This window comes from Anomalospiza imberbis, chromosome Z (assembly GCF_031753505.1).
Source record: "Anomalospiza imberbis isolate Cuckoo-Finch-1a 21T00152 chromosome Z, ASM3175350v1, whole genome shotgun sequence".
NCBI lineage: Eukaryota > Metazoa > Chordata > Aves > Passeriformes > Viduidae > Anomalospiza > Anomalospiza imberbis.
Genome location: NC_089721.1, coordinates 67,743,347 through 67,758,114, shown reverse-complemented (window position 1 = coordinate 67,758,114; position 14,768 = coordinate 67,743,347). Strand labels below are relative to the sequence as shown.

Genomic DNA, 14,768 nt, shown 5'->3' with positions numbered 1-14,768 from the left:
AAGCAAGGACACTTATTATAAGTCCAGTGCTAAAGAAAGGTGTACATTTTATAACCTCAGTAACTATGAGGTTGTCAGTAGGGTAGGATATACAACTGCTAGATCTCATTGATAAGCTGAAGAACACAAACAGATTTGCAAGAACTGTGACCACTGACCTTCTGCTGAGGTACTGCCCCCTGAGGTCACTCACCCCCCCTACTCAACAAAAAGCTCACAATCAAGGCTGTTCTCCAAGATCAGTGCTGCCATGTCTCTGCAGCACACAGGGCTGAGGAAGCTCAATAGACCTCAGCATGATGATGCGGAGGGACAACTCCACACATTACCGATTTTGGGGAAAATCTACTAAATGCCAGAAGATTGCCTAAAGTCTGCATCTCTTCCCTTCCTCCATGTGTTTTATGGTACAGTATACTAAGAGGGAGAGAATATTCATACAGGTCGTGAAGTGGCAGCTCCCTTAAGTCAGTTCCCTTGACTTACTTAATCCACTTCATGCCACTGTTTCTCAATGGGAACACTGGCAAAATAATGTGCTGCAGCCATGCTAATGATAAAGTACAGTTATTGAATCAGAATGATGTTTTAAAACACTCAGTGGAGAAAAAATGAGGAAGATATGTTCTAGAATGTACAGGGAAAACAGAAGAAAAATATTACAGAACACTAAAAAATTCTTTTACTTTCCCTTTTCTCTCATGATGGAGGACCCATATGCAGCAACACAACAAATAAAATATTCTGCAAAGTTCTTGTGTTCTTATTGAAGCTTGTTTTGCTTTTCCAGTTATTCCTTCCTCTAGTGCCACCATAGTATTTATTGAGGTTTACAAACAAAAACAGCTTTAGGCTGTACAGATTAACTGAAATCAACACATTTCCAACTATAAACTAGTTGTAGCCATATCATTACTACACAGAAACTCTCACAACTTACATTTGGTATTGACAAACTACTGACAAATAGAACAGCTTTCATAATTTTAAACACTTTAATTTTTTTTTTATATTCTTCCCTGTCCTCATGAGAGACAGTTGTTCCTTGTTTCAGTAGAAGTCTTAGTCACTGCTAAAAATTCATACAAAGGTCAGCATCACCTCTGTTCTGATATACTTTACTTGTTCTTAAAAAACCCGAAAACTTACAATGTACTTCATCTACCTCAGCAGAATATCAAGGGTTTGTCTGAAAATTGTTCCACACAGTAAAAGGCAGGAAAAAACCCATTATATGAATCTTTATCAAAAATTAGAAGGAAGGCTAGAAGTCACTTCTGAGACACAGAATGATACTGTATCTCTGAGAACTACTTCTGACTTTGGTTTTTCAGCATTAAAAAAAAAACAACCAGTAGAATGGGAGATAAGCATGTGACAGGAAATACATGTGCTAATGTCTTTACAAACAATTTGATGGGTAAGTGCCTTCAGAAGGAATGGGCAGTAATATCTTCGACATGGGTCTTAATGTCTCTACCAACCTCAAGCTGCAAGTTTGTTACAGAACCTAGACAGTTTGGCTCCTGAACTTCAGCATAACAGACAAATGGGACCACACAAAGTCTACTCCAGGACACAGACAGCCTGAACTTCTGAACTTTGGGGTAAAATAACAGGCTTAAGGGGGCATATGGGGTAGGCAATTTGGGAAGGCTGTACCTTCCTAGGACCTCAGCCAATGGGGAAATGAAGAGGGAAACGTGCGGCCGGGAGTTTAGCATAAAAGGAGGCTGCGCTCTCGGAAATCCCGAGAGAGAAATCCCCGTGGGCATGTGCCCCAGAAGACTCCCCCTTTATTCAAATAAAGTTGCAGGACTCCTCTGTCTTCTTCATGGGCACTGGCTTTTCATAGTATGGTTTTCTGCACACATGAAATAGGTCATAATCTGTTAATTTGGATTTAAATGCTATGAAGAATATTAAATTTCGGATCCTCCATCTCTTTCTTCTTGACCTTCTTACAGACTAGTTCTGAGATATTTTGTGTGTTCAGTCTTCTGTATCAAGTAATGTAAATATCCTTAAGTTTCCCAGAAGACTGGTTTTCCACTATGATCCATACACCATTACACTGCATCAAAAAACTTCACAAGTGGAACTGTATTTGGGCTTGTGGTCCTCTCTTAAGTCCTATTATCTCCTACACATCCTTCCTATCCTCTTCTTCCAGACTCTGACATTCCTGTGCTTCTGCCTGTATTATTGATTTCTTCTGTGAGAAGGACACATGCATTTGGAGACCAAAGCTCAGACTAGAGTTCTCTGGATAACAACTGCTGTGGTCAGCTCATATCTGACTTAAATGCAATCTGCCCATTGCTCTCGGAGAGCCTTTTCAGTAGTGCCCTACCCAAAACCAGAAGATTTTGTAGTACTACATTAGGTAACTCTTAATTACCTACACAAGAGGAAGCATGCAAGTCAAACTCTGAAGCTCTTTACAGATGAAATAATTGCTTTCAAAATCTGGGATTAAAACTTTTGTTGCTCAATGCATTAGCAATGTAGAAATTAAAAATATCCAAAATAACAACTGCCCATCTCTAAAGCACATGCAGAAATCTTTACATAATTTACATCAAAAAATACTGTAAAGGCATGTTAGCACCACAGCTAATGCTGAGCTAGGATGAGCTAAAGTAAATTACTTTTATGAGGAGCAAACCTGATACAGAATAGGTGGCCATAGCTGCAGAGTGAATCATCTTCTCTCTCAACTCCTTCAGACCAGTTCACTGCCAGTGTATATCCTTAAGTTCTCCTGTGTTTATAAGTCACCTTTGCCTTCAAAATTCCTTGAACTTCTGATCTGTTTTTTTCACCAGGTGTCTTGGTTTGCAAAAGGACAGGTGTCTTTTTTTTAAGGGAGGCAGGAGCCTTCCTTAAAATGGAAAATGTAACCCCTCTTGCTCAGAATTATTATAATTTTGAAATTAAGGTGCTCTCAGGCAAAGATATGGGAACAGGAATAACAGTTCTTTACTAGGAAAATTAAAATACAAATGCAGCAGTACAAAAAAAAACCCTACTGACCGCGTCAGAATACGACCTGACACCCTGTGGGTCGGGGTGCTGGTAGCAGTCCCATTAAATGGTGACTGCAGTCCTCCTGGAGTGACAGATGTGGTTCTGTTGAAGCAGTGATCCTGTGGAAGGGTGCAGTTTTCCTCTGAAGGTCCAGTGGTGGTGTTGATGGGCCTGGTCTTCCTCTGGGAATTCAGCAGAAAAGAAAGCTGCGCCTCTGGGAATCCAGTGGGAAAAGGCTGCTCTGTTGTTCCAAAACTCAGATTATATCTAGGTAGGAATGCTTGGCTCCTCCCCGTGGGTGGAGCATCACACAATGGGATGCTGTAACTTTTATCAGTCATGCAGTGAGACTCAATGGCCCGTTAACAGAAGATATTTCCCAGAGGGAGGATTGGTTGTGGAAGAGATAAAGAAAACTGCCCCACCTGGTTTTAACAGGTGGCCCAATTAACAGAAGATAACTGTCCCACCTCTAACAGATGGGAATAAAACACACACCCCCGGCCACATCTTTTAACCCAAGACACTAGATATCTACAAGAAAACCTATTTCTAAAACAGTTCAAACAATTACTCATTGACCACTGACATATCATAAATTGTTTCAGATACCTAGCAAAGGACACAATGCCCTAGTAGCCACCCTTCTTTTTAACATAAAGAATTGTTTTGTGTTTCACAAAAGAGATTTCCATTTTAAATACATTACTTATTCTTACTTCTATGCATTTTCAATTAAAAGAGAAGCCCAGCTAACAATCCTCAAAGACACATTGTTGTGCATTTAAACCTGTGATTACCTGCTTAGTTTGCTCTCAGTCACAACTAAAAGGAATGTTACAGGTAAAACACACAGCCAAAAGTTAAGTAAATACAGACACATAAAATAATGAGATGCATATTTCTGCTGTAAAGTTACATTAACCAAGCCAAACTCCTCCCTGAATTGAAATGCCATCAATTACCGACTTTGAGAGGCAGTCACCCCGATTCTCCATCTGTCTTTAAAACACTGTGAATCTTTCTGAAATGCCATTTATTATTATTATTTTTAAAGCAGAGGGAGCTAGAATTTGAAGCAAGATGAAAGGAGCCATTAACCTGAAGTGATATGATAGAGAGACAAGTTTAGGGTAATAGCATTTCTCACAAATGAAGGGTAACCTGGCAAAAATTCCTTTCCTCTTTCCTACAGTTTCTAATTTGTTCAGAACAAACCATAATCCATCCTTCTCAGAAGACAGACTTAAAATAACATCTCTTGCTACTCCGTTGAATTTGGCACAGGAAGTCTTTTACCCTTTGGGAATCATGGACACATTCCAGCAATGGAATGGAAAACATATTTTTAACCAACCTTTTTAAACTTATTCTGAAGTTTAAAAATTGGTTCAGAAAAATCAACAATGCAACATTACAGGTTTACTTATTGGGGAATTAACTTTAAAGCTTTTGATGAATATGTCAACATTGTAACTATTAGTCTTTAAAAAAACTCAAGGACAAATTTTCGTTTTACACCCGAAAGACTGCCAACTACATTCAGCCAAAATAACTCCTGAGTGCCTGTGCCCAGATTTGTCTTGCATGTTGATGACATTGTTAGCAACTGAAACTTCATTTTGATCTTTGGGAAGCAACAGTGTGCATCTTTATTTTGCACCCTTCTTTATCATGGAAGACAATTCATAGTTGCTGTTGCACCTCTACTGAGGCTGCTGTGGAAGAAAGGCAACAAAAGATGCCAGAACATTCAAGGCCAAAGCAAAGAAAACAGAAAAAGCTGGAATAAAACCTGAAATCTCTTGTGATTTCACTCCAAAGTAAACCGCAGGCTCCTTAAAGTGGTATGCACCTCTAAACTTTTGAGGGCAAAATTCCTTGGGTATAATACACATTAAGCCCAGTCATTCATAGTGTACCTTTAATAGTGAATTCTTCAGCCTATTCTGCATCTTGAAACCTCACATGTCAGCAGTGCCTTTGCTATAGGCAGCCTACAGAAAGTTTTCGGGAATGCAATTTGTCTAGCACAAAACAAATAAAACAACAGAAACAAAACTGCATTTTTATAGCCCAGTTTTCCAGGTACACAAGAATATCTCAGGTCCAACCAGGAGGAGGAAGGGAACCTTGAAGAACAGCTGAGGATCATGCAGGATCCAAACTTTATTTACTCAATTTTCTATTTCATAGCAAATTTCAGCACTAAAAAAAAAACAGATCATGTTTCAGATAGTTAAAGCTTGCAGTGAGGCAACACATAACCGCTCATTCAATTATTTTGTAATTAGCCAGAGGTGCAATCATTTTCCCAAACAACATAACTCAATTTTTCCCTACCTAGCAATTCTTCTGCCATATCTAGTAATGTTTTGCTTTTACTGTATCCAGCTTAGATGTGTTTGCTTTGATGTATACTGGGAAAATCTATGCTGCCATCCCCTAGCACCTCATTAAGTGCAGCACAAAAGGGAGGAGGAAAAGGGGAACAGAAATAAAATATGCGAGCAACCTACAGCTCTGTGTTCTGTACACATAGTAGAGGAGTAACATGCCTTGACCACCACATTGCATGGAAACTGCATGAACATTGCCAGCCAAAATGGTTGTTGGGAGAAGGGTTAAAAAGTGTTCTGCTTTTTGCAAAGAGGGTCTCATCAAGTTCACTGTGGAAAGATCATTAATAGAGTCTTCTAGAAGGACAAAATGTTATTAGTTTTTGGCGTTACAGACATTACATAAGGGCATAGCTCTACTTAAAGCATATTTTGCAGAGAATTTATTACTTTTACAGCTGAAAGTTCATGGCAAATTCAGTAAGAATCAGTTTCTGCCAGTGCAGAGCCTCTCAGAGCAGATACTGCTACACTGTTGACACAGTAATTTGAGAGAATCAGGGTAATTCAGTGCACTCCCCATCTCTTTCAAATTAGTGGAGGACAATATAGTGTAACAGCAAAAAGGAGAAAAGAGATTTTGTCCACAATGATGACTGTTTTGTGATTCACAGAACAAGTGTGTACTGCAGCCTGGCTGGTTGGAGTAATGGAAGCACAACGCACCTGTGTTAGAACCAACACAGGTTTTGTACTATTAATCAAAGCTGGAAGAGGCCTCTGAAGTTTATTGCACTCAAACAAGCTTAATACTTTTTTTTTTTTTTTTGCACCAAGACAGGGGAAAGCAGTTTTATTTCCCTTATAGTAGGGCATACTGCAACTTGTCAGAGACAAAGCATTTGGCGTTACTCCTGGGTGGGGACAGATGCAGCAACACATGTTTTACTCTCCTACCCTATGCTTTTAAAAAGAAAATATTTTAGGGTGAAGGATTCCACCTTGCCTCCGTTAATTCCTATACTGGAAAGAAAACAAATTTAACATCCTCTTTCAATGCATTTGAAAAGGAATGGGAAATACCACACCAAAAGTAACAGAAGGTTTTCAGGTAACTTCTCTTCACAAGTCACCAGTCTCACTCTTCCCCTACCACTTTCTTGTTTATACTGACTGCTAGGAAAAGTCTCTGGTTTTCCTTTAATAAAACTAAGCTTTTGATATTTTATTTACTTGTTTTTAAAACTAATTTCACATCCTTTTGCATCATGCCATTCCTGCAACATATGTAGCTGTCCCTGTTTTTTGAGCATAGCCTGCAGCAATCAGCCATGTGAAGCTGATTTCTTACCGCCTCATCCATCCCACCTTCCTCCACAATGACCCTCCCAAGGGACAAGGATTTTGGATGGTAGCAAGCAACACTCAGGTCACTTGCACAGTATATTTCTAATCTAGTTAGCTTTCCAAAAGTCACTCAACCTTGCTGGACCAAGGCATATTTTGTTAGTATGAACAAAATAAATGTCAAATTACATTAAAGCTCCTTTGTGTTTGTCAGACTACTGATTGACTTCCAGGGGGGTAAATCAAGAGGTCTGAATAACACCTGAAGTAAGTGCAGAGATGTGGAGGAGAATCCAATGCCATTGTACTCTGGAGTGTTTCCTTATCTTACCGTTTTTTCATTACTGTGGCTTCTAAGAATGCCAGTGAAAGATGCTCTTTTAAACAAACAACAGGAACAAAGGATTTTCAAATTTGCATTTCACTACCAAGTATACTTGTTTCCAGAAGAAATTACACACACACTCATACTCCCAAACTGTCTAAACAGAATTGTAGTGACATGGCTGAAGCCTGCCCTTCTCTAAAAAAATACAGGTCTACAGTTGCTCCAAAACCAAAATCACAGGCAAGTCGATAGCCACTGTTTGTATTTTCTGTAGGATTAAACCAAAAGTATCCTCTTCAACCAGCAGAGAATTTTTAGATTACTCTGTAACATCTGAATTGCGTAAGTATTTAAACTTTGCTACTTTGATTTATCAAGTGAATTGCCACAGATCTACCAGATGACCTATGGAAAAAATCTCCTGTGCCTCTTCCATGACAGCTTTCTATGCAAGCCACATAATTAATGATGTTGAATATCAAAATAACCTTCTTCAAGTGTTGAAGCTTTCATTTAAATATTCACAGCTTCAAGACTGCTTTAAGATAAATGATCTAATATGAACAAAGGAGTCATATTTACAAAGTCAGTAAGAATTCATAAGTTTTGCATTTTAATCACTCATAGCCACTGTATTTGATTTACTACACAATTTCCATCAGAAAATGAAAAAGTTTTGAAAAATGAGTCATTCTCAATATAAATGTCTAGCAAGCCTCTGTCAGTCATGTTAGTCCTTTTACCAATGATTTTTCCTGCCTTCTGACTGCAACAACACAACCAGTTTAATTACTTCATTACTTAATTACTTCTAACCTTAAAAGACTGCAAATATATGGAAAGTTAAACTAATACACATCAATTCCCCATGGAATAAATGAAACCATTATAAACATGAGTATAACTTGTGAAATCCCTATCCAGACACTTTAACAAAGGCAAAAAAAAAGACAGCAAAAATCTATAGGGGTCTGGAATGCTTCTACCAAAGCATATCTATCTACAAACATGAAAGAGGGAAATAAAATTCCATAATTCTAATACAATATTTCCTTGGCACAAATTATGCATTCTCTTGGCTGTATTACAATAACAACCTCTGGGAAGCTACTCTTCTAAAAATTATAGCTTAAAAAGAAGTTTCAGTGCTGGACATCTGTTGGGAAGACTAAGCTCCTTGCAGTTTTTTGCTGGCAACTTTTTTTTTAACTTACATATTTATTAATTTCCAGTTTTCACCAGTTCATTGTACCTTCATTCAACCAGAGGGAAAGAACTGTTTAGTTTACAGCACAATTTTATATGCAAATTATATTCAGTAGAGTCTCTATTTGTCATAAGTGTCAACAGGAGAAAAGGCATGACAGATTTGAGGCCTGAAATTTTTTCATAAACTTTGAAGGAACACTGAAATTACAAAGCACACTGAGCTCACTGTAAAGCATTTTCTCTAAGCATGTGCCAAATGAGATATATTAAAGCATTTTTTCTTCTAAACGCACTGGGAGACTTTATGATCCATTTTCTATTTCTAAATATTTGAGATAATTAGGAAAGTCCTGTCTTCAGCATGGAGTCAAACTTACTGTTTGCTTAGCCTGTCTGCTTAGCCTGTTTGCTTAGCAAACTTAAGTTCACCTGAACTTAAGTTTGTTTCTACTCTGTGAGAATACTTCCATTACATTTAGTAACACTGGAGACAAAGCAAGTTTTCAACCCCAAACAAATCAAAATTCAGAAAACTCAGAGTTCAAAATGTAGAGATATTTTACTGCCAATAGGAGGGGGAAAGTCTTAACAAATCAGCCAGCTGTTGTACTAACAACATCAAATAAAGAAATTGTAGAGCTTATTCTACCCTTTATCAATAATGCATGGCTGCACACAGACAATTTATAGCTGTTTTCCATCACTGGGTATTGTGCAGTACTAAATTAAGTTGACAAAATTCAAGGACAGTCCACCCACACAGCTACTGTGAGCGAGCCAGGCCACTTTGAATAAACATTTTAAAGGCATAAAGTGAGTTTTATGAGCATGCTGAGACACAGTTCCTAGTGGACAAAGCATCTCCTTTAAAAAAGTAGAAACACCTTTAGCAGAAAGAAAGATTAGTTACTTTTGTGCCTTACATGTAGAGAAACAGCAAAAGGGGAAATAAAAAAATATATAGCTAACAGCTCAAAACCCTGAACTCATTAAGATTAAAACATGAAACAAGAGAATTTACTTTCTATATTCTCAGAAAATCCTGAGAGATGCTGAATTGGTGTCAGATTCTGACAGCAAAAGCACTAAAACCCAAAGATGTTTTGCTGGGATTTTTTTTATGTTTCGGTTGCTCCAAAGATTAGTAGACTTATTTTTTTAAACCTTCACAAGTCTCATAAATCAGAAAAGCACACAAGCTTTTCATCAATATAAAGAACTAGTTACTGTTCTGAAATAGCTCAGCAGCATTTATTGTGCCAGTAAAAAAATGAGGAGTGCGGTCCCTTCTACAGACCAAATTCACAAAAATATGATATGACACAAGTTGGTTGCTCTTGGTCAGTAGCACCACTTTCAACCACAGTGGTCCCAGCACCTGAATGCCTGAAATGGAAGAAAGCATCAAGGAACCTGGAGCACATGTGCTGGCCACCAGCAGCATAGGATGCAGACAAAAGATTTGCACATCCAACAGTTTCACCTGGACTCTGCTCTGGCAGTGACCAATACGCAGGTGGGGCCTCCACCTGAGCCCTCCTCAGCCTGGTTTCAGACATGGAGTCAGGTGCAACCAGCCATCAGATGGATGGCAGCACCACCAGGAGGCCAGTTTGGCTCACACTTAAGACTCCTACTGCTGTTTCTTTTACAGTGAGGCTGCACAGCTGGCTTCCCTCTAGAAATTGGCAAAGCACTAGGTGACACTGTGACAACCTTTTCATACCCAGAGCACCACTCCCGGTGGGACCCTCCAGGTCTCTCTGGCAACTGGCATGACAAGATGACACCGAAAAAATCCTTCTGTATAATGTGAGAAGGTGGAAGCTGTAACACAGAATGGCTGGGCAGCTTGATGGCCTTATGGCATATTTAAGCACAACCACAAGTAAGGGGAGGAAGGATGAAAGAGCCAGAGCTTAAGCCACAACTGTTTTAAGTTAGTCAAGTGGAAATACCTGGTCAAATAAAAAGAGTGACTGCATTTAATTGTGCAGGTGTTGAGAGAAGAAAATCAACTCTCTTCAGTGGCATTTGGATTTGAGCAAAGCTTAACTGCACTTACAATACACATATTTTCTCAAAAATCAGATCTCCCTTGCACATTAAGATGTATCAGGGACCTCTGAAGCCAGTGTGTAAAACTCCAATTTAACTGGTCCAGCAAGCACAGAAAACTCAGAAAGACCAGATAAAAAGAATAAGATAAACAGAAGATAACCAGAAGTGTTAAAAACCTACAGCTTAAGGATCAGCTAAGCAAGGTGATTGCTGAGCATTTGTATTTCAACCAGTCTGTATTTTAATCTGTCAGAAGTGAAGGACTTTCTTCGTAACATTAGTTGCTGTTGTGAATTGTTTCCCTCTTAAATAGGCAGAGTTTCTGCTGTGAAAAGTGAAAATGCTGTTTTCACTCTGATGATATTGCAGTAAATACATTCTTTTTACTAAAATCAAAGCTAAATTAAGGCTACAGGACACAGCTTTGAGAAACCCTAGGCAATCCCAATGAAGCAAACATGGTTTTGTAAGTGGAAATTAATTTTAGTAAGTCTGTTGCTCATCTCACATTGCCAAAGTCTGTGATCCAATTAGAAGTGCAGTGCTTTAATCATCTGAACAGGGATCACATTTCACTGAAGTTCAGAAACAGACAAAATGCTCTTGGGCTCCTCTCCATGGAGTATGTAACACCAGTGAGATGCTGGCTTTGTAACACACAGGCAAAAAGCACTGAGGTGTTCACATTAGTATTTCAAGGTATCAGTATCGGTAAAAATGCAAAATGCCTTGAGCACAATGAAATGTTGTGTTACATGCTATCATACCATACCCAGTTTCCAAATACTATGCTTTGCAGAGAGAAATTAAGCCCACTTCTTCCAAGACTTGCTAAATTAGTAACCCTACCTTGTGTGCTGACATTTAATTGGTAGCACATCTTTATGCTGATGGCTACTGCCAGTAATGCCTGCACTGCCCTGCCCTCTCTAAGTGCCCAGAGCTACTGATGCATCAGGACAGCTCACCATGCCACTCTGTGTAGAGACAAGCAAAGATACATACAAATGTATGTGTAACTTGGAGGGTACCTAAATTCAGAGCACCTCAAATGGAAATATCTTCACCCTGCTCCTCTCCATAGCCACAGCCTTGTGACAAGAGCTGACACTGTCTACTTCTCAGTGACTGTACCTGGTGGTCCTGTGCTTTCTGAGGCAGTCAGCAATTGTCCCTATTGTCAGCTCCCTGAGAGTCCATACAAGTCTGCTCTGTATTTTCCAGCTTTTATGCAATCATACTCTTCCTCTCTCTCTGCATGGGCTTCCTTACAGCACCCTCCCCTCAATTCCCACCCTGTACCTCGCAGGGCCATGCACTGAACCCCGCTGGACACAGAGGCTGTGACTGCACTACATTACTGGCACCTGCTGCAGTGCATTGGCAGGGCTGGGGATCTGCAAAGGCAACCTGAGAGCCCCTCTGGGCATATATGCACAGATTTCCTTCACTTAGAAACCCATGCTTGGCTGAGGGTGTCCACTTCTAAAGACAGGACGTAGGTGCAGCACACAGCCACACAGGAACTGCAACCAGCCTAGTCATAGCATGTGGATATTCTCAGTTCAGTCAGAGAGAAAAAGAGAAGGTTTTCTAACCAGACGAGAGCCAGGGAGACAGTTGGGAAAGAATGTAAATAACTCTCTAATCTCTCTTGTTGTTCACATTGTTTATAGATAGGTTCTGCCACTGTGCGTCATTCTCTGCACACCAACAGTGTGAGATGTTTTTACTCTAAGACCAATGAAATTAATCTGTACTATGTTCCCTATAAATAGAGTGGTGCATTTGAAATAAATCATTTATTTTCTTGCCTTCGACTTGGAGTAATTTCGTTCCCGTCCTGCTCTACGGCGACAATAGCAACAGTAAGTTTCCTTATTTTGCCTGTTCTAAGCATTTCTCCTTCTGTATCAAAACACTTTTTTGTCACCAGAAAAGATAAAGTCCGTGTACAAATGCTTTTCCGGGTAAAAGAATAATCTCAGAAGAGCAAGAGCCCAGATACACCCAAGGGAAGAACAGCATCCTCCAAGGAGGAACAGACACTGCCCTATGAGCAAGAGCCCAGGGCCAATCCAAAATGTGCTGGTATGAGGCCTGCAGAGGAAGAGCACACAGGCTTCCCAATCATGTCAGCTTGTCTATTGCAGAACCCTCTGTCCCCTTTCTGAAGTGCTTTTACACAACAGAGCCAGAGAGAGTCAGTGGAGCCAGTGGAGTCTGGGTGTTTCCAGCTACACACACAAACATCTCAAACATCTAAATGCCAAGTTCATGGAGTAATGAAAAACGGCAGGAGATCTGCTTTTCCACACTTACTGAGTTTCAAAATTTGAGGAAAACCAACTGGTGTCCTCATGTCTTTGGAATCACTAGATTCAGGAGCCCTTTATCTGCCACGTAAGCTGGCAGCAATTCAAGTCCACATCAGTAAGCACCAGACTTACTCCACAGTCAAAACCGAAACAAGCTCTCCACACTCAAAAGCCAAACAAGCTGTCTCTACTGCTTGTATACGCTCTGATTAAAGCTGCAAAAGCAGCAGAAGAAAAGCAGTTAGCCATCCCAGGTAATCACAGCTGACAAGCTTCCTCTTCAAAACAGAAATTCAGTTTTAGGTGTGTCTTACCTCTCATCCAACTCTGCAGCGCATTGCAGTGCATGTAATAAAGTGGGCAGGCAGTGACACTAAGTGTAAATAAAACCAGGATTCAGCTGCCACTTCAAACAGCAGCTGTCAAACCTGAGGCAATTCAGGAGTCCGTAGCAAAGAGCCTTTACACAGCCTTTACTTATCTGGGTTTCCCGTCTTAGAGATTTCATTCAGGCCATCCCTTTGGTGCTGCTCTTAACCTGATCTTTGCACAGAAAAGAGAGAAAAAAAAAATCTATATAGCCCTTTCCTGCTGGGGTACTTACACGCAGTCAGTGGTCACCATAACAACTCTGCAGCAGTAAGAGGCCATGCTGCTCACTGGGCACAGCATAACCATGGTACTGACTGACTCGCTGTCAGTCTGGTCTGTGGCTGCTCTGCCATGCTGCTGAGAAAATGCAGCAGCATTACAGTGGTGACAATGCAGCCATGATTCCAAAGCATGCACAGAAAACGTAGGTAATTAATGAAAGATCGCAGCAGCAACTCTAGCCAAAGCAGAATGGTCACTTTTCTAGCTACAGTCATGTTTAGCTCCATAGCCTTATTTTTCCTGGTGGTGAATTGATCTCAGCATGCCATTCTATAGCGACTAAAGACCACTACTACTAAATCATTCTAATACACAGAGAGAAGAACTAAGGTGTGCGAATGGAAAGATATACAAGCACTTAAGAGTGCAGAATTAGTGATTTAGGAAAAGAAAATAAATTGTTTCTTTATGGATATTTCTTGAAATTGCATGGATTTTGTCTTACTGATGTCAGTGAATTTGCTTATAACCAACAAATACCAACAGTTGGGTCCAATACAAGACCTTAGGTTCATGTAGTTTTGTGCTGATTTTGACTAGGGTGGAGTTCATTTTCCTCACAAAAGCTGATAAAAAGCTATGCTTTATGTTTTTGCTGGTAACAGGATTGATAACACGTGGACATTTTAAGTTATTGCTGAGTGTTATGCACAGTGACAAGGCCTTTTTTGCTCCTTATACCATGCCACCAGCATGGAGGCTGGGGGTGCACAAGGAATTGCGAGGGAACACAGCAAGGACAAATGACCTCAGATTACCAAAGGGATATTCCAGACCTTATGGCATCAAGCTCAGCATATGAAGAGGGAAGAAGTAAGAGGGAACATTTGGAGTGATGATGCTTGTCTTCCGAAGTCACCTTTATGTGTGATGGGGCCTGGCTTTCCTGGGATGGCTGAACACCTGCCAGCACATGGGAAGTGGTGAATTAATTCCTTGTTTTGCTTTGCTTCCGTGCATGGGTCTTGCTTTCCATATTAAACTGTCTTTGTCTCAATGCACAAGTTTTTCACTTTTACTCTTCTGATTCTCTCCCCCATCCCACTGGTGAGTGAGCAAGTAGCTGCATTGGACTAAACCACAATAGGTTGATTAGAAACCAAGAGTGGGGCTAGGACAGTTTGTGGAATCACATCTGTCTTCTTCCCTCTGCCCTGACAAAAGAAATAACATCTTACCTTAAAAGACTGTAACAGAAGTGCCAGTCTCTTTCCTTTAAGCCTTTTCAAACATAAGAAACAATGCAGCAGATCCACCTAATACAATATGTCAGCATTTACACCACATTCAGGAACCTGAGACTCATCCTACAAGAAGAGAAATTAAAAGCACCAATTAGTTCATATGTTCTGCAATATATCTTGTGCTTAAAACTACTGATGCCCGGTAGAGCATGCTGCTGAACAATGAAGAAATTACCACAGAAGTGAAAGGCTAAGTTATTTTTTGTTTCCAAGATGAAATGCTCAAGCACATTTTGGC

General features: G+C 40.0%; 1 protein-coding gene across 1 annotated transcript in view; it reads right to left on the bottom strand.

Moving 5' to 3' along the window:
* Nucleotides 1–14,564, bottom strand: part of KANK1 (KN motif and ankyrin repeat domains 1) — a 96,662-nt gene extending 82,098 nt beyond the window's left edge. The window contains exon 1 of the mRNA XM_068176776.1: nt 14,465–14,564. The gene's annotated coding sequence lies outside the window, so the exon portion shown is untranslated. The remainder of the gene's footprint in view (nt 1–14,464) is intronic.
* Between the last annotated feature and the right edge of the window lie 204 nt (nt 14,565–14,768).